Genomic DNA, 19582 nt, shown 5'->3' with positions numbered 1-19582 from the left:
CAATCTCAGAGCCACCATGGGAAATCCAAGCTCCAGAAAACAAAAGTGATGGCTCTCTCTACAGATGCTATGGGAACCTTCTGGCAATGTGAACTTGGGAAGGTAAGGAGGGCTGAGTCCCTGGTCAGAAGCCAGGTGGGTGACGGAGGCACTGCCTGAGGTCCCCGCACCCTCGAGCCCCTGCAGGTGATATCTATTTAATCATAGTATGTGGTCTGGGTGCCGATACCTTAACACATTCCTCTTTTAAGTAGAATTTTTGCCTTTTAAAGGAGATGTTTTGGAGACCATGCCCAGACCAAAATGCAGAAATCTTCTGGTCTAAATTTCAGACTCTGAGGTAGGTCTGTGAGGAGAGAGGCCTCCTTCTTGGTCAGGGGGCTGCTTTTCTGGCAACTTCCAAGTCACACTACATAGGTGGCCCCATTCCTCCGCCTGCGTGTGTGGACAAAGCCATAGAACGGCCATCACTTCTCAATTCTCTTTGTATCCGAGGCCTGGATGGCGTTCAAACCTCACCCCCCTACTACCAAGTCCCGAAACCACTTCTGGCTCTTGAGGTGCTAGCCACTTATAAAACTTCTGAAAAGTCAAAGTAAGGGCCAACTGCACTGTAACCTGAAGGCTTTTACTCGAGTAATCGCCACTGCTGCTGAAGGTCGAAATGCTGGCAGGAGAGTGTCCCCAGGGCCCATAAAGCTGTGTTTCCATTAAAGCGTCCTCAGATAAATAAGCACTGGGCCCTTGTAAACACTCTGTCCTCTACGGATGTAAACATTCTCAAGGTGTATTCAAGAAACTGAATCACTTCCAGTGCGGCATGTTATTAACAGCTGCTGGTTATTTCCCCCCCGCCCCCCGGTTCTCATGTGCCACTCATTTAGATCAGTATGGAAAAGGGGGGGGGGGGGGGGGATTCTGTTTACTTACATAGCAAGAGTTACTGCTTAACCAAGCCGTGCTTCGCATGTTTGATAAGAGACCAGAAAGCAAGAAACGGTATTTTTTCCTTGGAAGTTAGCAATTAACTTATGAAAAGCATAGATATGTACCAGACTGGTTTGACAAAGGTTCTAGAAGGTGGTACTCACCTTCCACTCACCCCCAGGCGTGCAGTTTGCAATGTTGCCAACAGAACGACCGAGCGAGCCTTACTGAAACAATTTCGGGATGGGTTGCAGATCAGTTGGAATAAAAACCACTGGAGCTGTCGGAACGAAAGACATGTGTGAGGACGCAGAGTATAAACTGGCAGTAATTCCCTCATCAGGCTCCACAAACCCTGAGAGGCGGCCATTTTGTTCTGCATTAACAGCTCTGTGCGCGCTCCCTGACGCCACACATGGAGGTCTGAAGAACTCCCGGTAAACCGGGAGCCGAGACCAGCCAGGAAAGGACGGTGGGCAGGGAAAACACAGGCATCCGGTCCTCTGTGTATGAGGGATTCTTCTTCACGGGAGAGGCCTGGGGACTCAAGGCAGGGACATCCTCTTTGAAGTTTACTTCTCCGGAAGTAAAAAGCAGACATTTTTCTCCTCCGCTGCGTGAGAGGCCTGAACTTCAGGCACTGGGACAGGAAGTGACATAATATAAGAGCAAGAGGCAGTGAGGTCGGTGGTGATAACCACGCCTCTCAAAGCTCTGTACATCCACTCGCTTCAAAGCGCGTCCTGTGGAAAATGCCGAGAACGCATTTTCAGAACCAAGCTGATGGCCAATTGTGCAAAAGGTCCTCCCTGGCATTTCCGGCCCTCGGTTGGCATGCTCTAGGGGACGTGCCCTAGGGGACGGTGAATAATTGTTCTTGGCACGAGGCATTGCGCGCTTGACTCTGCTTCAAATATCCTTTGCATAGTTTTCTTTCCTCCTATGTTTAAAATTGCTTTTTAAATTCCTCTGTGTTATCAGAGGGGGTTGTGAACTCTCCCAGTGTCACCATCTTCTTTGGATCCATTTTCTTCCCTTTAAGAACGAGGCTTTAATACATAACATATTCATTGAGAAAGCTGCTTCACCGACGTGCTGATGAGCCGCTCTGCCACAGAATGTGTACTTCTCTATTTATCTAGGTGTGTTTCTTTGTCTTCACATTTATTTAAAAATAATAATAAAAAGGAGTTTTATGAGCTTGGTGTGAAGTCTGGGAAAGTCCCACAGTCCGGGAATAGTATCAATGTGCTGTGGGTAAAAATTCAGGAGCAAACAGAAACCCAGATGAAGGGATAATTGAAATCGAAGTTTATAACCCAAAGCTGCTTATCTGATGGCTCGAGTCGCTGAGAATCCACTTTCCACATCCTTCCGCCTTGTAACCTTCATGTTCTCAGACTCCCTTTCTCCTTCCCTCCCTCTTTCTCGCCCTCCTTCCCCCTCTGGGCTTTGAGGAGACATTAGGATATGTGGGAATATGATGAAGACATATTTGTGGCATTTATCTTCAGACAGCAACCAACCCACCTTCTATAAGAAAGAGATTCCAGGGCGCCTGGGTGGCTCAGTGGGTTAAGCGACTAACCTCGGCTCAGGTCATGATCTTGCAGTTCATGGGTTCAAGCTCCGCATCGGGCTCTGTGCTGATGGCTCAGAGCCTGGAGCCTGCTTCAGATTCTGTGCGTGTCTCTCTCTGCCCCTCCCTCATTCACTCCCTCTCTCTCTCTCTCAAAAATAAACACATATTAAAAAAATCATTTAAAAAAAAAGGAGATTCCATCTTCTTAGAATGGGCGAGCTATCCACACTGACTTTTCTGATTGACCTCTAGCATTCTTCCCTTTGCTAAAACCCCTGCAGGGGGAAGCATACGTTGCTCATCTTAGAAAGGCTCTACCTGTCTGCACACCTCCAATCATCTCGCTACTTCAGCCAAACATTCAGGATATCAGGACACAGTCAAAGCATTTCAATAGTTTATTTTGATTTTAATTTACACTGAACTCAAGACACTTTATCCACAGAACAAGCTACAGAAAAGTCTGTAAAGCCCTCTCTTCCTCCCTGATGTGAGGGATAAAGAGTTATCCTAGAATCAATTATGTGTACATGGACAGATGGGCAGAAGTTCCCCCCAAATTGCACTGTATCCAACTAGAAGTTTTCTTATTTTGAAAACTCTGGCTCATGCCAGCATACCTAGCTGATTATCAATCCAGATTCTTCCACCCCTTATTTCTTAAGCAACTGATCTTATCTCACAGTTGTGGTACCATATCTGCCACAGTGGATGTGCCCAAAAGTGCATGTGGCCAGGCACGCGCGTGCACACGTGCACGCCCACAGCTCAACGTCCAGGCCCAGTATGCCCTGAGTTTCCCCACCCAGCAACATAGAACGGTGCATCCAGTTGGCACTTACTTCTGCTGCTTCCACAGGTCCCGATCTACCCGGTTATCCCCAACTGCACCCACCGTGTCTCCAGACAAATGCCTTTTGCCTCAGGCCACAGATCTAAGTTGATTTCCAGCTCTGAAGCCTGGCTTGCCTTTTTCTACTAAATATATCATCCCTGTCTTTGGTTTGTTGTGGTTTTTGTCTGTTTTTTGTTTTTCAATGTTCTGAGTTCTTGGGTTATAAATTCACATTTGCCCTCATAGTCAACTGCCTGTCAGTCTCCCTTTGTCAGTGGTTTCCTCAATATAAATCAACACACAGATGCCCAACAATTTACAAATGCAGCCTGGGTTTCCTAGGCCATCCCAGCTGGCAGGCAGGTCTGGGGTCTCAAGAAGATTCACACACAGCAGGTCTCAAGCTTTGCCCACCCTCGCCACCTCAGAATGTCGATCTCTTTTCAAACTCGTCCCCTTTCAGGAAATCCCCGGGAGTGTTCCATAGTGTCTGTCCCTGTCCCTCGCTTCTACTGAGGGCTCTGAAGTACACGTAGCAGCCAGGACTGTGTGAGCCCATAACAGCAGTGCCCTTGCTGAGGCCACCCCGGGCTGTGCCACAGAAGAGATGCTCCCAGTTGTCCGTACCAAAGCTGTCCCTGCGGAGGACAGAGGAGTCAGTGCCAGAAGGCCAACCCTCATGGCTACCAAGCCACTGGACCTACTGGCTTCTGTCTCTGCCAAGGGCAGTCAATTTCTCTCCCCCACATTTGTCCTGAATTATCTTGGTTCTGGAACTCGTCAGCAAGTGCCCCCTTGCAGCCTGGTATTGTACAGACTCCAGCGAGGCAGCTTTTCCTGAATTTACTCCCACGCTATTGCTATAAGACTCAGACACAAACCCAGGGACAGGCCAGTGTGTATTGCAAATATTTTATCCTAACTGGCCTTGAAGTCAGCTTCCCTTCCGCCCTGAGCATGCATGTTTTCCAGGTGTCTTCTTGGTTCTTCTCGAGGACAGCCCCCCAGCAGACTCACATGCCAGCCTCTCAGGCAAATCGAGTCACATCCAAACCCCTGCATGAAGTATATAGCCTGGGTTCCAACTGCAATCTTTGCTACACATACATACAGTGCCGTGGGTGTCCTGGCTCGGAGGCATGAGAAAGGTCTGCTTCTCCCCATGTTTTTGTGTCTATTGTATTTTAAAAAATGTGTTCCTAGTGTTCAACACAATGATCTTTCTAAGGGGGAAGGGATCTTATTTAAAAGGTAAGTGAAACTAATGAGGGAAAGAGGCAACACTTTGAAAAGGATGTCCTTGCACCAACCCTGGACTAGGCCCACTCAGTCTCCCTGGTCAGCCATTCGCCTCTGTGGGACGGGACCCACCCAAAGGAAAAAGTCAGGTCCCTCCCCGGTCCAGCCTGTCCTTGGTGTCCTATGGCAGAGCACTCACGTCCATGGGAAAGCATCGGGAATTGATGGGTAAGGGGCTGGGGGGTGCTGAGGCTTATCAGATCCCATGAAGCACCGACTCCATGCCCATATCAGCTTACTCACCCTCTCATTAACTATGTGTGCTAGTTTTCTGAGTGTATTTTCCGTATGAAGCTATCGATGCCCAGAAAGAACAATTTGCCCCCAAATCACACAGCTAATGGAAATGGTTGTGACAAGACTCATATTCAGAGCTGCCTGACTCCAAACTCCACGCTCTTTCATTTAACTGAAGCTTTCCTTGGGGCTAAGGAGTAGAGAATGGCCCAGGAGAATGGAAGCGATTCAAGAAAACCTCAGGGACCGTGAAGAACATTAGGTAAGTGGTGACCGCCACATTACGGTGCCGTAACTTCCCTCACGCTGGATCTGTAGGAAGTGTGCACCCCCATTGGTCTTGACAGTTAAAACCCCCTACCAAGACCATCTGCAGCTTTTCAGTCTCAGGCCCTTGGCACCTGGTCGCATTGCTGAAACTCCAGGTCACCTGGAATCAAGCGACAAGTGGAGTAAAGTCCTCTACAAACACACACAGCATGGGGAGTGAGCCTCTGACTCACATCCGTGGCATCTCCCCACTGCCCCACCGGAAAAGGGACTCCAAGTTAATTTTTAAAACTCTTCTTTTGGACGAGATCTAAACGAAGATCTCACCGCCGCTGGCCCTTCTCACTCTGGCATGGATACTTGGGCCACATCCTACCCAGCTGATTAGAATCTGACTCTTTAATCTCTGGCCTCCTATTCAAAAGTGAAAACTAAAATACATTGAGATTTTTCACAGAGAGTTGATTAGTTCCACCACAAAGTTGTCTGCTAGTTCTCCGGTTAATGCCTTAAGCAAACAGAATAATAAACAATCGCCTGCACGACTGTAATAAAGGGGACTATCTGGCTCGAAAATGGGAGTGCTTGGCTTCTATTTTCAAAGACGCAGTCCTCGTAATTCAACAGCAGGTTAACAATTCGTTATTTCAAGCAGGGTCCTCTTCCATCTAGTGTGTTATCACAATTTACTATCTCTACAGCTACATACTCAGACGTATACGGGAAAAATCACATACATTCTCACGGTCCATTGTGCTTTAAAAAAATCAGTTGTTTCCTTTGGGTTTTGATACCTGTACTTCTGGTACTTGGGGGCTAGAGGCCAAAAAATGTTCACAGATCACCACGAATATTTCAAAGTTTAAAATGAGCGCCACCCTCCATACAGTCCCTCAACTTAGCATTTCTTTTTCATCTCCTCTTTGCTCTCTGTTGGTTATGCAATCCGAGTAACCCCATTCAGAGCAGGACGCTGCCAGTTCAGATACAACACTTCACAGACTCCTGTTTTTCTCATATTCAGTCCAATTTCTAATCCTCACTCAACCAGAAAGAGATAGAAAGATAGAAGGCACTAAAGAAAGACTCTATTAATTTTATGGCCGCTCAATTAAACTATTACTTCTGCAACTTCTAAGTTCTCATCTGACCATCTGGGAGGGTCTGCCAAGACATAACCCGGAGACAAACAAGCACAAAGTTTGTTTGCATTTTGCAAACCGCTGGAAATCAAATACGTGTGTACCGCAAGCTAAATTCCATGAGTGTCCCGATCAAATGTGTATAATTCCATACGTATATTCCAGCCCAGATTTGAAAGTGGAAAGAAGGAGAACATTTTCTTCCTCCCTCCCCCAGTGCAACATTAGAATTCTGTTTAATTTAGATCACTAACAGCAAAGATTTTTTGAGATGCAACATAGCGTATTGGTTAGGAGTACGGATTCTGGAGCCAGACCTCCTGAGTCAGAATCCTGGCCACACAACTTACAAACTGTGTGTCCTTGGGAAAATTACATAATATCTCTGTGCCTCAGCTTTCTCATCTGCAAAGTGGGGATATTACAGAATACCTACCTCACAGGAAGCTATGAAGATTAAACAAACAACATTTGTCCAGCTTTTAAAGGAGACCCAGACAAGTGTTTGATAAAGAGAGAAAAGAAAAGAAAAGAAAAAACTAAATACCATTGTGGGTCACAAACCATCTGCTGCCTTTAAGGTAATCAAAACTAGCTAGGAATATGAAGGAAAAGCAAATAATAGTACAAAGAAACATAACAATTATGAAATAAATACTGGCTTTTGCTGGTGGCTGTGAATATAACCGGAATATTTGCCTGAAAAACAGACAACAGTTATGAAGGCCTTTGGATTGACAAACTGATCCAATATTTACACTGTAAGTCATAAAGACCAAAGTCATTTTATTCATGGCACTGTTTAGGTTTGAAACTATCCCGAAGAAGGAAAATCATCCATCATCTTGGAGCTTCCAATTCTGGATTCCAAATCCAGGCGATTATTTTTACTGCTTCATTTTTTTCACCAGATGGAGTTAAGAGTTCTCTCAGTATGTCTGGCCTGGAAGAAACAAATTCCAACTTATGTTCTAACGTCATTAAACGCTCAATGGTGATGAAGGTGATATATAATAATTTTCTCACCTCGAACCTTTAAGTAAGTGTAAAGTTGGGAAATTCATCATGTTAAAACTTATTCACAGCTTTGTCTTCTTACGTTTTTAGTAAAAATGGAAGTCTAGGGGCGCCTGGGTGGCGCAGTCGGTTAAGCGTCCGACTTCAGCCAGGTCACGATCTCGCGGTCCGTGAGTTCGAGCCCCGCGTCGGGCTCTGGGCTGATGGCTCAGAGCCTGGAGCCTGCTTCCGATTCTGTGTCTCCCTCTCTCTCTGCCCCTCCCCCGTTCATGCTCTGTCTCTCTCTGTCCCCAAAATAAATAAATGTTAAAAATTAAAAACAAAACAACAAAAAAAATGGAAGTCTATCGTAAAGCATCCATTTTTCCCCAGAGCCCACTATGTGCCTAAGACAGGGCTATATTCCGTGGAAGAAAGAGAAAATCAAAGAGGCAGAAAAGTCTGTTCTAGAAAATTTTACCATCACACTGGAGAGACAAAACATGCTGATACATTTAAGACAACCAGAGAACAAAATAAGATCATATGGAAGAAAGTACCTGGTGGGTAGATCTTCAAGATGGAGAAGAACTTGACACAGAGTCTCAAGACGGTGAAGTTTTCTGGTACAGGCACAAAAAAACGTGTAGGAACAAATGCCTTTGAAGTTAATTTAATGGCTAGGTGAGGAATTAGAATAAGTGCCACAGGGCTGTGAACCAGGAGTACACCTCAGCTAGATTAGACTATACAGAAGAGAAACACACCATCACCCCACCCCACTGGCATGAGTTTTCGGTGCGAGTAAGTCCAACCCTCACTTGTTTTGTGGTTTGCCTGATGAAAATACTCATGTTCCAGTTTGGTAGAGTTGGTACATCCGTTTGTTTACAGACCACGAAAACGAACAGAAAATGAGAAAATCGTTTGCATTTGCTTTTGAGCTGTCGCCATCGACAGTGGAATACAGGGGAGGTAATCATGTGAAGTTCGTGGCATAAGGGAGGCGTCAGAGGCCCAATGCATTCAGAGCCAGGACTTTAAAAAACGTTCCGTTGGCCTCTCCAAACATCTTCAGCAGGATTTGACCCTCTGGCACCTTCAGGCCAAACTCAATTGAAAACAAATTGAAAAAAAAAAAATCATGGGGATGTAATGTACAACATGGGGACTATAGTTAATAATCCTGTACTTTAGGGGCGCCTGGGTGGCTCAGTCACTTAAGCATCTGACTCTTGATCTCGCCTCAGGTCATGATCTCACGGTTCCTGAGTTCGAGCCCTGCATCAGGCTCTGTGCTGACAGTGCAGAGCCTGCTTAGGAATCTCTCTCTCTCTCTCTCCCTCTCTGCCCCTCCCTGCTCATGCTCTCTCTCTCTCTCTCTCAAAATAAATAAGCAAACTTTAAAAATAATAGTAATAATATTGTACTATAATTTCAAAAGCTGCTAGAAATTCTCATCACAAGGAGAAAAAAATGTAACATGTCATGGTGACAGATGGAAAATGGGCTTAATGTGGTATACATGTATAGGCCATGTATACAAGCGTTGGATTATTATGTTATATACCTGACACTAATATAATGTTGTGCCCCAGTTACACTTTAATTTTGTTTTAAATCAGCCAAGTGTAAAACAAGAGAAGCTGCTTGCTAAAAAGCAAGAAAAAGCCCCGCGTCAAAAGACCAGGCAGGAGGTACAGAACCCAGAAGAGGCCGGAAGCAAGGGGCAGGGCAGAGAAAACAGAGTAGCACAGGACAGCACCAAAAGCTGGGTCTGGTCAGAAACCTATCTCAGGCCATAGGCAGCCTGAGGTCACCTGCGGGTATAGACACATGGGCCCAGAGATCGGGCTGGGGGCAGGACGGGCTAAGACGAATGGCCTGTGCCCATGGCTTCCTGAGGTTTCCTGCCAGGATTGCCATTAGATACTCTGATTTCAGGGAAGGCCCCAAGTGACCTACCTTTTGAGTTTCTTTTTTTTAAATAAAGTACTTGCTGTTACGAAATTGCATATTGGTTTTCGTTTTGTTTTACTGTTCTCAACACGACACATGTGTTCAGTCCAATGGCAAATCGTTCTGTAAGGCTTGTCGAGAAAACAACAGTCACAGCTCCTGCCCCATATTTCGCTCCCCGAAAGCAACCGCTTTCGAACCTTTTAGGATGGGAAGCTGAGCTGGCTATGACATCGGTCACCCACTGATCACCAGGGTGGATTCCACTGATCTGGCTGGTGAGGCAAGTGTCCCCTTCTTCCCTCACTGCTTCATCGGCATCTGTCCCGAAGCTCCGTGCCCTGTGGAGGAGGAGGGCCATCCCTGAGAGAAGAGGACCATTCTTCAGTCAGGGGTGGACAAGCAGCGGCACTCCCCTTCTAGAACCTCCAACCAAGCTCTCAAATCTTTTAGCTCATCATTTGCATATTTGCATCCATGTCTGTAAGTCACTTACACATATTGCTACTCCTGAATTCTTCCATTTTAGGTATTATCTGTTGGCTGTCACACACACACACACGCACACACATCCATTGCGCAGCCACCGTCTTCCCGATGGAGTTAAACTGTGATTGACATTTGACCCATATTCACGGGTTGCACTGTTATATCCACGTAAATGCTATTCACAGATTATTCACGTGACGCAGCATTTACCCTTCCCTGCGGACACAATAATTTGCTTTCCTTGGGGCATATCTGCTTTTCTTTTACTTACTTCTCTATGTTCTTATTTATCCATCTCTCAGTTCTCCTCCAGTTCGGGAAAGCTCCTCACAATACATTCAAATGCAAACGTGTGCTCCCTCCTGGCCTTTTCTTTCTGGACCTGGTGGGTGTGACCTTTCTAACAGCATCGTTTCATTGTCCCTTCATGGGTGCTACAAGAGGGACGACAGCCAGCTGTGGGTGTTCACTCTGCCATGCTGCTTAAACTTGTCACCTTTACCCATTGATGGTTTAATCAGAGCTTCAGTGCTTGGGAAATCGAAATATAAGGATATTGCGAAAATAGAGATGAGGGATTTCATTTTCAACGCCCCTGGTTTTAAATTTCCTCAGCGGCGTAGTGCTTGATCCGAAGGGTCTCTTGTGAGTGAGCCTCGCCTGAAGGAAGAAAGCCACGCGGAAGACCTCGGCATCCACCTCGAAGCTCGCATTGACTGCATCTTGGCCCTTGGCCACCACCTGTTTGCTGAGGCGACCTTCAGTCACACTTCCCTTCGGTGTGCCCTTCATCAGGGCACTGCTCGGGTACCTGCTGTCTTCTTTCTCAAGAGCTATGAGATGCGGCTAATAAAAAGCTAAGGAAGGAACCGTGTCTCTGGGCCTCCATGAGCCAGCTTCTCTTCTGGGCAGATCCACGTTGATCACCTGGTGACATGTTTTTGGTGCCCCAACCCCACAGCCCTAAAATGATTAAGGCTTCAGATCCGGTCCTAGGAAACCCACAAAGTAGGGAGTGGATGCCATAGACAAGACCCCCTTCCTCGTTTTGGCCACTCTCGTCCCGCTCGGGGCTCACTCCTTGTCTCAAGCTCCTGGCCGGCAGGTACTAGTAAGAGCACTGGCGGAAGTAAGACAGGTGTGCTTCCCATGCCCACTGTGTGATTCTGGGCGAGGAATTAAATCCCTCCTGAGCACGTAATTATTTGCAAACTGGAGATAACCATGCTGGCCTAGAGAAACTATTATGGTATTTATAGCTAATTAATACAGAACTGTCACTTCCAGCAATATTAAGGATTTAGTAGCCTGAAAACTCCCACTGTAATACAATGTGAAACACCAAACAAAATATCGCATTCCTTGTAAATGCCTAGCTGGGTTGGTGGGAATGCGAACTGGTGCAGCTGCTCTGGAAAACAGTGTGGAGGCTCCTTAAACAATTAAAAATAGACCTACCCTATGACCCAGCAATAGCACTGCTAGGAATTGACCCAAGGGATCCAGGAGTGCTGATACATAGGGGCACTTGTACCTCAATGTTTATAGAAGCACTTTCAACAACAGCCAAATTATGGAAAGAGCCTAAATGTCCATCAACTGATGAATGGATAAAGAAATTGTGGTTTATATACATAACGGTATACTACTTGGCAATGAGAAGGAATGAAATCTGGCCTTTTGTAGCCACGTGGATGGAACTGGGTAGCGTTATGCTAGGTGAAATAAGTCATACAGGGAAAGACAGATACCATATGTTTTCACTCTTATGTGGATCCTGAGAAACTTCACAGAAGACCATGGGGGAGGGGAAGGGAAAAAAAAGGTTAGAGAGGGAGGGAACCAAACCATAAGAGACTCTTAAAAACTGAGAATAAACTGAGGGTTGATGGGGGTGGGAGGAAGGGGAAAATGGGTGATGGGGATTGAGGAGGGCACCTGTTGGGATGAGCACTGGGTGTTGTATGGAAACCAATTTGACAATAAATTATATATTAAAAAATACATACATACATACATACATACATACCCAGTTGGGTTCTCAAAAATGGGGAACTTTCCAGAAGCCAGATATAAAGAAGAAACCAAAAACCAGAGTGCAAAGTTTGTGAGCCCACACTGTGACAACACAGGGAGGGCAGAAATTGGAGTTAGCCAGAGGAGCCAAGAGGTGAAACTGCAAGTCCCATATAAAGACACAACTCTCCAAGATAACTCAGGAAAACAATGAATTAGGAAAAAAAAATTCACCTCCAGTATAGGCAGAAAAAGAGAAAGCCATTCTATTTCTGATTGGGTTAAAATAAAAAAAAGCTCCCCTGGGAATTCAAAACCTCAGGCCAGATCTCACACAAGTTTGAAGAAATCATACTATCCAAGATGAAACCTTGGGTCACCTAGAAAACCAATACAGAAGCCCTCTAAAGGGACATGATTCACAAACCTGAGTATAGCACATGGAGAAAGAAACCACCATCAGTAAGACTCAGCAGACAAAATACACAGCAGGATTCGATTGTTAACAAATTCTGACCATGAAACAACTGCATAGACACTAAAAAATAAAATTTTTTAAGATTTAGGACAAAAATAATAAAAAATATACAAAATGAATAAGATGCTATTTTAAAAAGGAATAGGCAGGCTTAAAAAACAAATAGAGCTTCTAGTAATAAAAACTATAGCTGATGAAATGAAAACAACTCAGTGGATGAGTTTTAACAGACTATTAGACAAAGCCGAAGGAAGAATTAGTAAACTGAAGATAAACCTGAGGATACTGCACAGAATGTAGCATCTCTTTTTAAGAGGTAAAAATATGTGGTGGATAAAATGAAAATGTCCAAAAAACATCTAACTGGAACTCCAGAAGAAACGGAGACTGGTAATAAGAGACATTGTCTGAAAACCAGGAACTGAAGGTGCCGAACACATTTTAGGACCCCAATAAATAGCACTGATTTTGAGTTTGGTTCTTATACTTATGTAACCCTGAAGCTCAAGCACTAGAAACCACACGAGCTCGTAAATTGCCATAGATCTTCTACAATCTGGTCTGTTGGTGGAATAGTTATAAAATGAAAGAAACTTAGAGGTAACCTATTTATATCACTTAGTGGATAACCTGAGTTTTGATCCCAGATCTCTCACTTATTAGCTAAGCTTATTGTTAACTCACTGAGCTTCAATTTCTTCAGCCATATAATGGAAATACAAACAATCTTCAAAAAGTGTTCCTCTAAAGATCAAAAGAACAAAACACATGTAAAACACTTAATACAGAGTTTGGCACAGAGTAAACATTCAATAAATGAAAGCTATCAATACTTCTTATTGTTAATTTTCACTTCAAATGAAAAATTAGAAGCCCAGAAAAGCTAAATAACTTCTGAGACTCACACAGAATATTAACAGTGCACCAAGAATTAGAATCCAGCTTTCTTAGCCCATATTCTTGTGCTGTCTCTGCCATAATTCACTGTGTCTCAAATGCAGCTATTAGGAAGCTAGAGGCTGGCTTTAAAAGAGGTACATGAGATTTCAGAAGCATGGCCCAAGATGTTTCCATCCCATCTTAAGATGACATAATACACAGTGGACAGACACAATAAGCTTTCATGACATAAACAAATGACTACTCAGTGATGAAAAATAGGCCTATAGGGAAGGCATTTCAAGTGAGAGGACAGATGTGACATCGCAGGGCATATCAAGAGAAGATCAATGTTGACTCCACTTCTCAGAGTGATGGGATGTACAGAGGCACCAGTTCCTTGCTTTCAGGGACCCAGGAAACAAGAGGACTCAAGTGTATCGGGGAGGTACTTATTCATGGTATATTGCCAACAGCCTCTGGAGCTCAACTGGAAAAATCAGTCAGTATCAACCTCACAGAGCTGTGTGTGTTTTAGTAGCACCCAAGGAAACCTGAAATCGTCTATGGTCAAAGGCAGAGTTTCTTGTTTGCCCTGAGGGAATCTGTAAGTGTGGTGTCAATTGTGCAGTTAGAAGACTCAACTATATGCTGCCTATGAGAGACTTACTTCAGCTTTCTTTTCACCTCAGCTTTAAGGGTGCACAGAGACTGAAAGTAAAAGGATGGAAAAACATTCTATACAAATGGAAACCAAAATAAAGTAGGAATAGCTAAACTTGTATTAGATAAAATAGATTTTAAGACAAAGAGTATAAAGGTGAAAAAATGCTCACCATCACTCATCATCAGGGAAATACAAATAAAAACCACGATGAGATACCACCTCACACCTGTCAGAATGGCTAACATTAACAACTCAGGCAACAACAGATGTTGGCAAGGATGCGGAGAAAGAGGATCTCTTTTGCACTGTTGCTGGGGATGCAAGCTGGTGCAGCCACTCTGGAAAACAGTATGGAGGTTCCTCAAAAAGTTAAAAATAGAACTACACTACAACCCAGCAATTGCATGACTAGGTATATATCCAAGGGATACAGGTGTGCTGTTTCAATGGGGCACACGCACCCCAATGTTTATAGCAGCACTATCCACAATAGCCAGAGTATGGAAACAGCCCAAATGTCCATTGACAGATGCATGGATAAAGAGATGTGGTGTGTATATATATATATATATATATATATATATATATATATACAATGGAGTCTTACTCGGCAATCAAAAAGAATGAAATCTTGCCATTTGCAACAACATAGATGGAACTGGAGGGTATTATGCTAAGCAAAATAAGTCAGTCAGAGAAAGACAAATATCATATGGCTTCACTCATATGAGGAATTTAAGATACAAAACAGATGAACATAAAGGAAGGAAAGCAAAAAGAATATAAAAACATGGAAGGGGACAAAATATAAGAGACTCAAATACAGAGAACAAAGTGAGGGTTGCTGGAGGGTCAGTGGGTGAGAGGATGGGCTAAATGGGTAAGGGGCATTAAGGAAGACACTTGTTAGGATGAGCACTGGGTGTTATACATAGGGGATGAATCACTGGAATCTACTCCTGAAAACATTATTGCACTATATGCTGTTTAAATTAAACTTAAGTAAATTAAAAATAAATAAAGACAATGACTATAATAAGAGACAAAGAAGGTCATTATAATGATAAAGGGACCAATCTAACAAGAAAATATAGCATTAGTAACTTAAAAGCACCAAAATACATAAAGCAAATATTAACAGACCTAAAGGGAAAAAGATAGCTATACAGTAATAGTAGGAGACTGCAATACTCCACTTTCATCAATGGATACATCATCCAGACAGAAAATCAACAAGAAAACATTGGACTTAACTGGCATGTTTGACCAAATGGACCTAGCAGACATACACAGAACATTCCATCCCAAAGCAGCAGAATACACACTCTTCTCAAATGCACATGGAACATTCTCCACAATAGATCTTATGTTAGGCCACAAGACAGGTCTTAATAAGTTTAAGAAGACTGAAATCATATTAAGCATCTTTTCTGACCACAACAGTATGAAACTGGACATCAAATACAAGAAGAAAACACAAATATGTGGAGATTAAACAACAACTGAACAGCCAATGGATCAAAGAAGGAATCAAAAAAGAAATTTAAAAATTTCTTGGGACAAATGGAAATGGAAATAAAATCTTCCAAAACTTACTGGATGCAGCAAAAGCAGTTCTAAGAGGAAGGTTCATAGTGATAAATATTTACATTAAGAAAGATCTCAATCTTAAAAACTGAGAACAAATTGAGGGTTGATGGGGGATGGGAGGGAGGGGAAGGTGGGTGATGGGTATTGAGGAGGGCACCTTTTGGGATGAGCACTGGGTGTTGTATGGAAACCAATTGACAATAAATTTCATATATTGAAAAAAAAAAAAAAAAAAGAAAGATCTCAAACAAGATCTCTAACTTTACAACTCAAGGAATAGAAACAGAACAAAGCCTGAAGTTAGCAGAAGAAAAAAAACAGCAAAGTGAATAGCATCTACCAGTGAAATAAAAAACTAAAAACACAATAGAAAAGGGGCTCAGCATCACTAATCATCAGTGTGTATCAGAGCCATGAGATATCACCTCACACCTGTTAGCATGGCTATCATCACAAAGAGATAACAAGTGTTGGCAAGGATGCGGAGAAAGAGCATCTCTTTTGCATTGGTGGAAATGCAAACTGATGCAGCCACTCTGAAGAACAGCATGGTGGTTTCTCAAAAAAAATTAAAACTAGGACTACCGTATGATCCAGCAGTCCCACGTCTGGGTTTATATCCAAAGGAAATCAAAACAGGATATTGAACAGATATCTTCACTCCCACATTCACTGAAGCATTATTCATAATAGCCAAGAGATTGAACAGCCTAAATGCCTATCAATTGATGGATGCGTGGATAAAGATGTGGCATCTACACACAGTGGAATACCTTTCAGCCATGAGGGGAAAAAAAGAAATCTTGCCTTTATCCTTGAGCTCATTATCCTAAGTAATGTCCCTTGAGAGCAGTATCCCAGGAAAAATAAGCCAAAGAAAGACAAATGTTGCATGGTATCACTCATAGGTGGAATCTAAAACAAAAGTCAAGGGGCGCCTGGGTGGCTCAGTCAGTTGAGCGTCCAATTTCAGCTCAGGTCATGATCTCACGGTTCATGAGTTCGAGCCCTGCGTTGGGCTCTGTGCTGACAGCTCAGAGCCTGGAGCCTGCTTCAGATTCTGTGCCTCCCTCTCTCTCTGCCCCTCCCCCACTCATATTCTGTCTCTCTCTCTCTCAAAAATAAATAAAAACATTAAAAAAAAGTTTTTAAAAAAATAATAAAAAAATAAATAAAACAAAAGTCAAATCCATAGAAATAGAAAGTAGAAAAATGTCTGCCAGGGTTTGGGGGGTAGAGGAAATAAGGAGAGTGGTAAAAGTATACAAACTTTCATCTATAAGATAAGGTCTGAGGACCTAATGTAAACATGGTGAGTTTAGTTGATAACACTGTATTGTAAAATTGAAATTTACTACAAGAGTAGAGCTAACATATTCTCACAAAAGGAGGGAAATCCTTTCACAATGTATATATGTATATTAACCACTATGGCATACACTTCAAATATCTTACAATTCTTTATGTCAAGTATATGTCAAAAAAGCTGAAATAAAAATAAAAATAAAATAATAATCATAATAATAATAATATATGGTAATAAAAATCCCATTACTAGCAAAAATAGACTAACAAGGATCAGGTTAACCCTCCCACCAGAAACTACTAAAAACTAAACAAAATAAATGAAAAAGAGTTTTCACAAATTAAACATCAGACAGCACAAGTCAGTGATTCCTGAAAGAGGAAATATGAGGCAAGCTTACTGTCTCAAGAGGGTTTCGAGGCCACAATGCACTGATAAGGAATGCAGGCGGCACGATGAAGTCTCCCTGAGCTGAGGAAATGGAGCTATAAGACCAGGAAAACCAAGGCAGCTAGAGCTTGCCAAGCAAAGTACTGGAGAGGAGAGGGCTGAACAGAGGGAAATCCCTGGAGCCTTCTTCGTTCAGCTAAGTTCTGACAAGAACATGCATATGAGGAGGGGCACCTGGTGACTCAGTTGGTTAAGCAACCAACTCTTGATTTCAGCTCAAGTTATGATCTCATGGTGGTGGGATCAAGCCCCACATTGGGCTCTGCACTGGTCATGGAGCCTGCTTAGGATTCTGTCTCTCCCTCTTCCTCTGCCTCTTCCCTGCTTGTGTTCTCTCTCTCTCTCTCTCAAAAATAAATAAATAAATAAACATTAAAAAAAAATAACATGCATGTGAGCAACTACCATGACTAAGGAAATAACTACCCAAAAGGAGCAGAGAGAACCATCCCTGGGGCTTACACAGACACATAAATAATTCGTGTTCCCATTAGCCAGAATGGAAAACCTCATAATTCATGAATTATCAGGTCATGTACTCAGTGGAGCATTTCCTCAGCAGAGGGCAAAAACTAACCCTATATTGAAGGATGGCTCTAGTCATGCTTTAAAAACTTTTAAAGCAAGCCGTAAAAACATCAAGACACTTCTACATAATTGTTCCATAGCCAGAATGAATCTCTAGAATATTTATAGAAATACAACTATATCGATCATACCAATGGATAAAACTTACAATGCCCGATATCTAATCAAAAATTACCAGGCATGCCAAGAACCCATGGTTAGAAAATGATCAGTAGAAACAAACTTAGAGGTGTTCAGATTAGTACAGACATTAAAACAGTGACTTAGCTGTATTCTATATGTTCAGGAAACTAAAAGATTTGTATGTTAAATAGCAACATGGGAGATTTTTTTTTTAAAGATCCACATCAAACCTCTGAAAGTGAAAATATGAGAAAAGAAGACCACCAACCTGGAATTCTATAGCAAACAAAAAGAAGTTCCAAAAATTAAGAGAAATAAAGTATTTTTCAAATATACAAAAGCTGAAATAAGTCATCACCAGCAGACTTGCACTGTAAAAAACATTTTAAGTCCTTCAGTCAAAAGGAAAATGGTACAAGATGGAAATATGAACCTAAACAAAAAAAATTAAGAGCACCAAAAATAAAATATGAGAAATACAAGATATTTTTTTCTCATTTTTAACATCTCTTTAAAAACTAACTGGTCAAAACAAAAATAATGACAATGCACTATGGAGCTGATAACATAAGTAAAATGTATGACAACAATAACACAAAGACCAAAAAGAGAAGAATGGACATATATTGTTATAAAGTTCTTATCCTACGCACAACATGGTATATTACTTGAAAGTAGACTATGTATCCCAAACCAACCACAAACTAATAAACAAAACTTACAGCTCGTAAGCCAACAGAGGGGGTAAACAGAATTTTAAAAATCAGTTAATCCAAAAGAGGCCATACAAAAAGGGAAAAAGAAATAAAAAACAGACGGGACAAATAGAAAACAAATAGCTGGATAGTAGATTTAAACAAGGCCATACCAATAATCACATTAAATATAAGCATTTTAAATGCCTTATTTAAAAGGCAGAGATTGAATTTAAAAAATAAAAAAAGCAAGATTCAACTATGTGTTGCCTACAAGAAACACATTTTAAATATAAAGACACAAGTCGGTTAAAAGTAAAAAGATGAAAAAAAGGCATAATAAGCTCCTACTAATCAAAAGTTGAATTGACTATATTAGTATCAGACAGAGTAGATTTCAGAGCAATGAATATTACCAAAAGTAAAGGCCATTTCATAGTAACAAAAGGTTCAATTCATCAGGAGAAGATAAAAATCCAAAATGTTTACGTACCTAAGAAAAGCTCCAGAATACATGAATAAAAATGACAGAACTGCAAGGAGAAATAGACAAGCCCACATTTACATTTGCAGATTCAGCATCCTCCTCTCAATAACTGATAGAACAAGTAAGCAGAAAATCAATAAGGATATAGATGGGGGAGCGGGGGAGGGCAAAGGACTTTGAACTCCAAGAGTCTGGGTGGCAAAGTGGCAGAGATGCCTCCAGGGACCCACCGGGACAACCTGATGGGCCATAGGTGCCTGATTGCAAACTGGGAGAGATAAAATGAACCGAGGGAAAGGATCCCCTTCTGCGGAGAGACAAAGGGAAGAGAAAAAGAGGCTGGGGAAGCGTAGGACTGTATTTGGACAAGAGAAAAACCACAGACCTGGACAGACAAAGATCCAATGTCTAACTGCCAGGTGTTCTCCAAACTGGGGCCAGCTGCCCGGATCGTGCACCTGGGGAGGAGGGGAGCCATCCCCAGGCTCAGTGGTAGGTCAGGGGTGCAGTCTGCAGTGGGAGAAAGAGATCACCTCCCTGGAGTGCTGTGGGAAGAAGGTATATATC

Source organism: Leopardus geoffroyi, chromosome A1, assembly GCF_018350155.1.
Source record: "Leopardus geoffroyi isolate Oge1 chromosome A1, O.geoffroyi_Oge1_pat1.0, whole genome shotgun sequence".
Lineage (NCBI taxonomy): Eukaryota > Metazoa > Chordata > Mammalia > Carnivora > Felidae > Leopardus > Leopardus geoffroyi.
The sequence above is the reverse complement of the archived record's forward strand: the minus strand, read 5'-3'. Positions refer to the sequence as shown.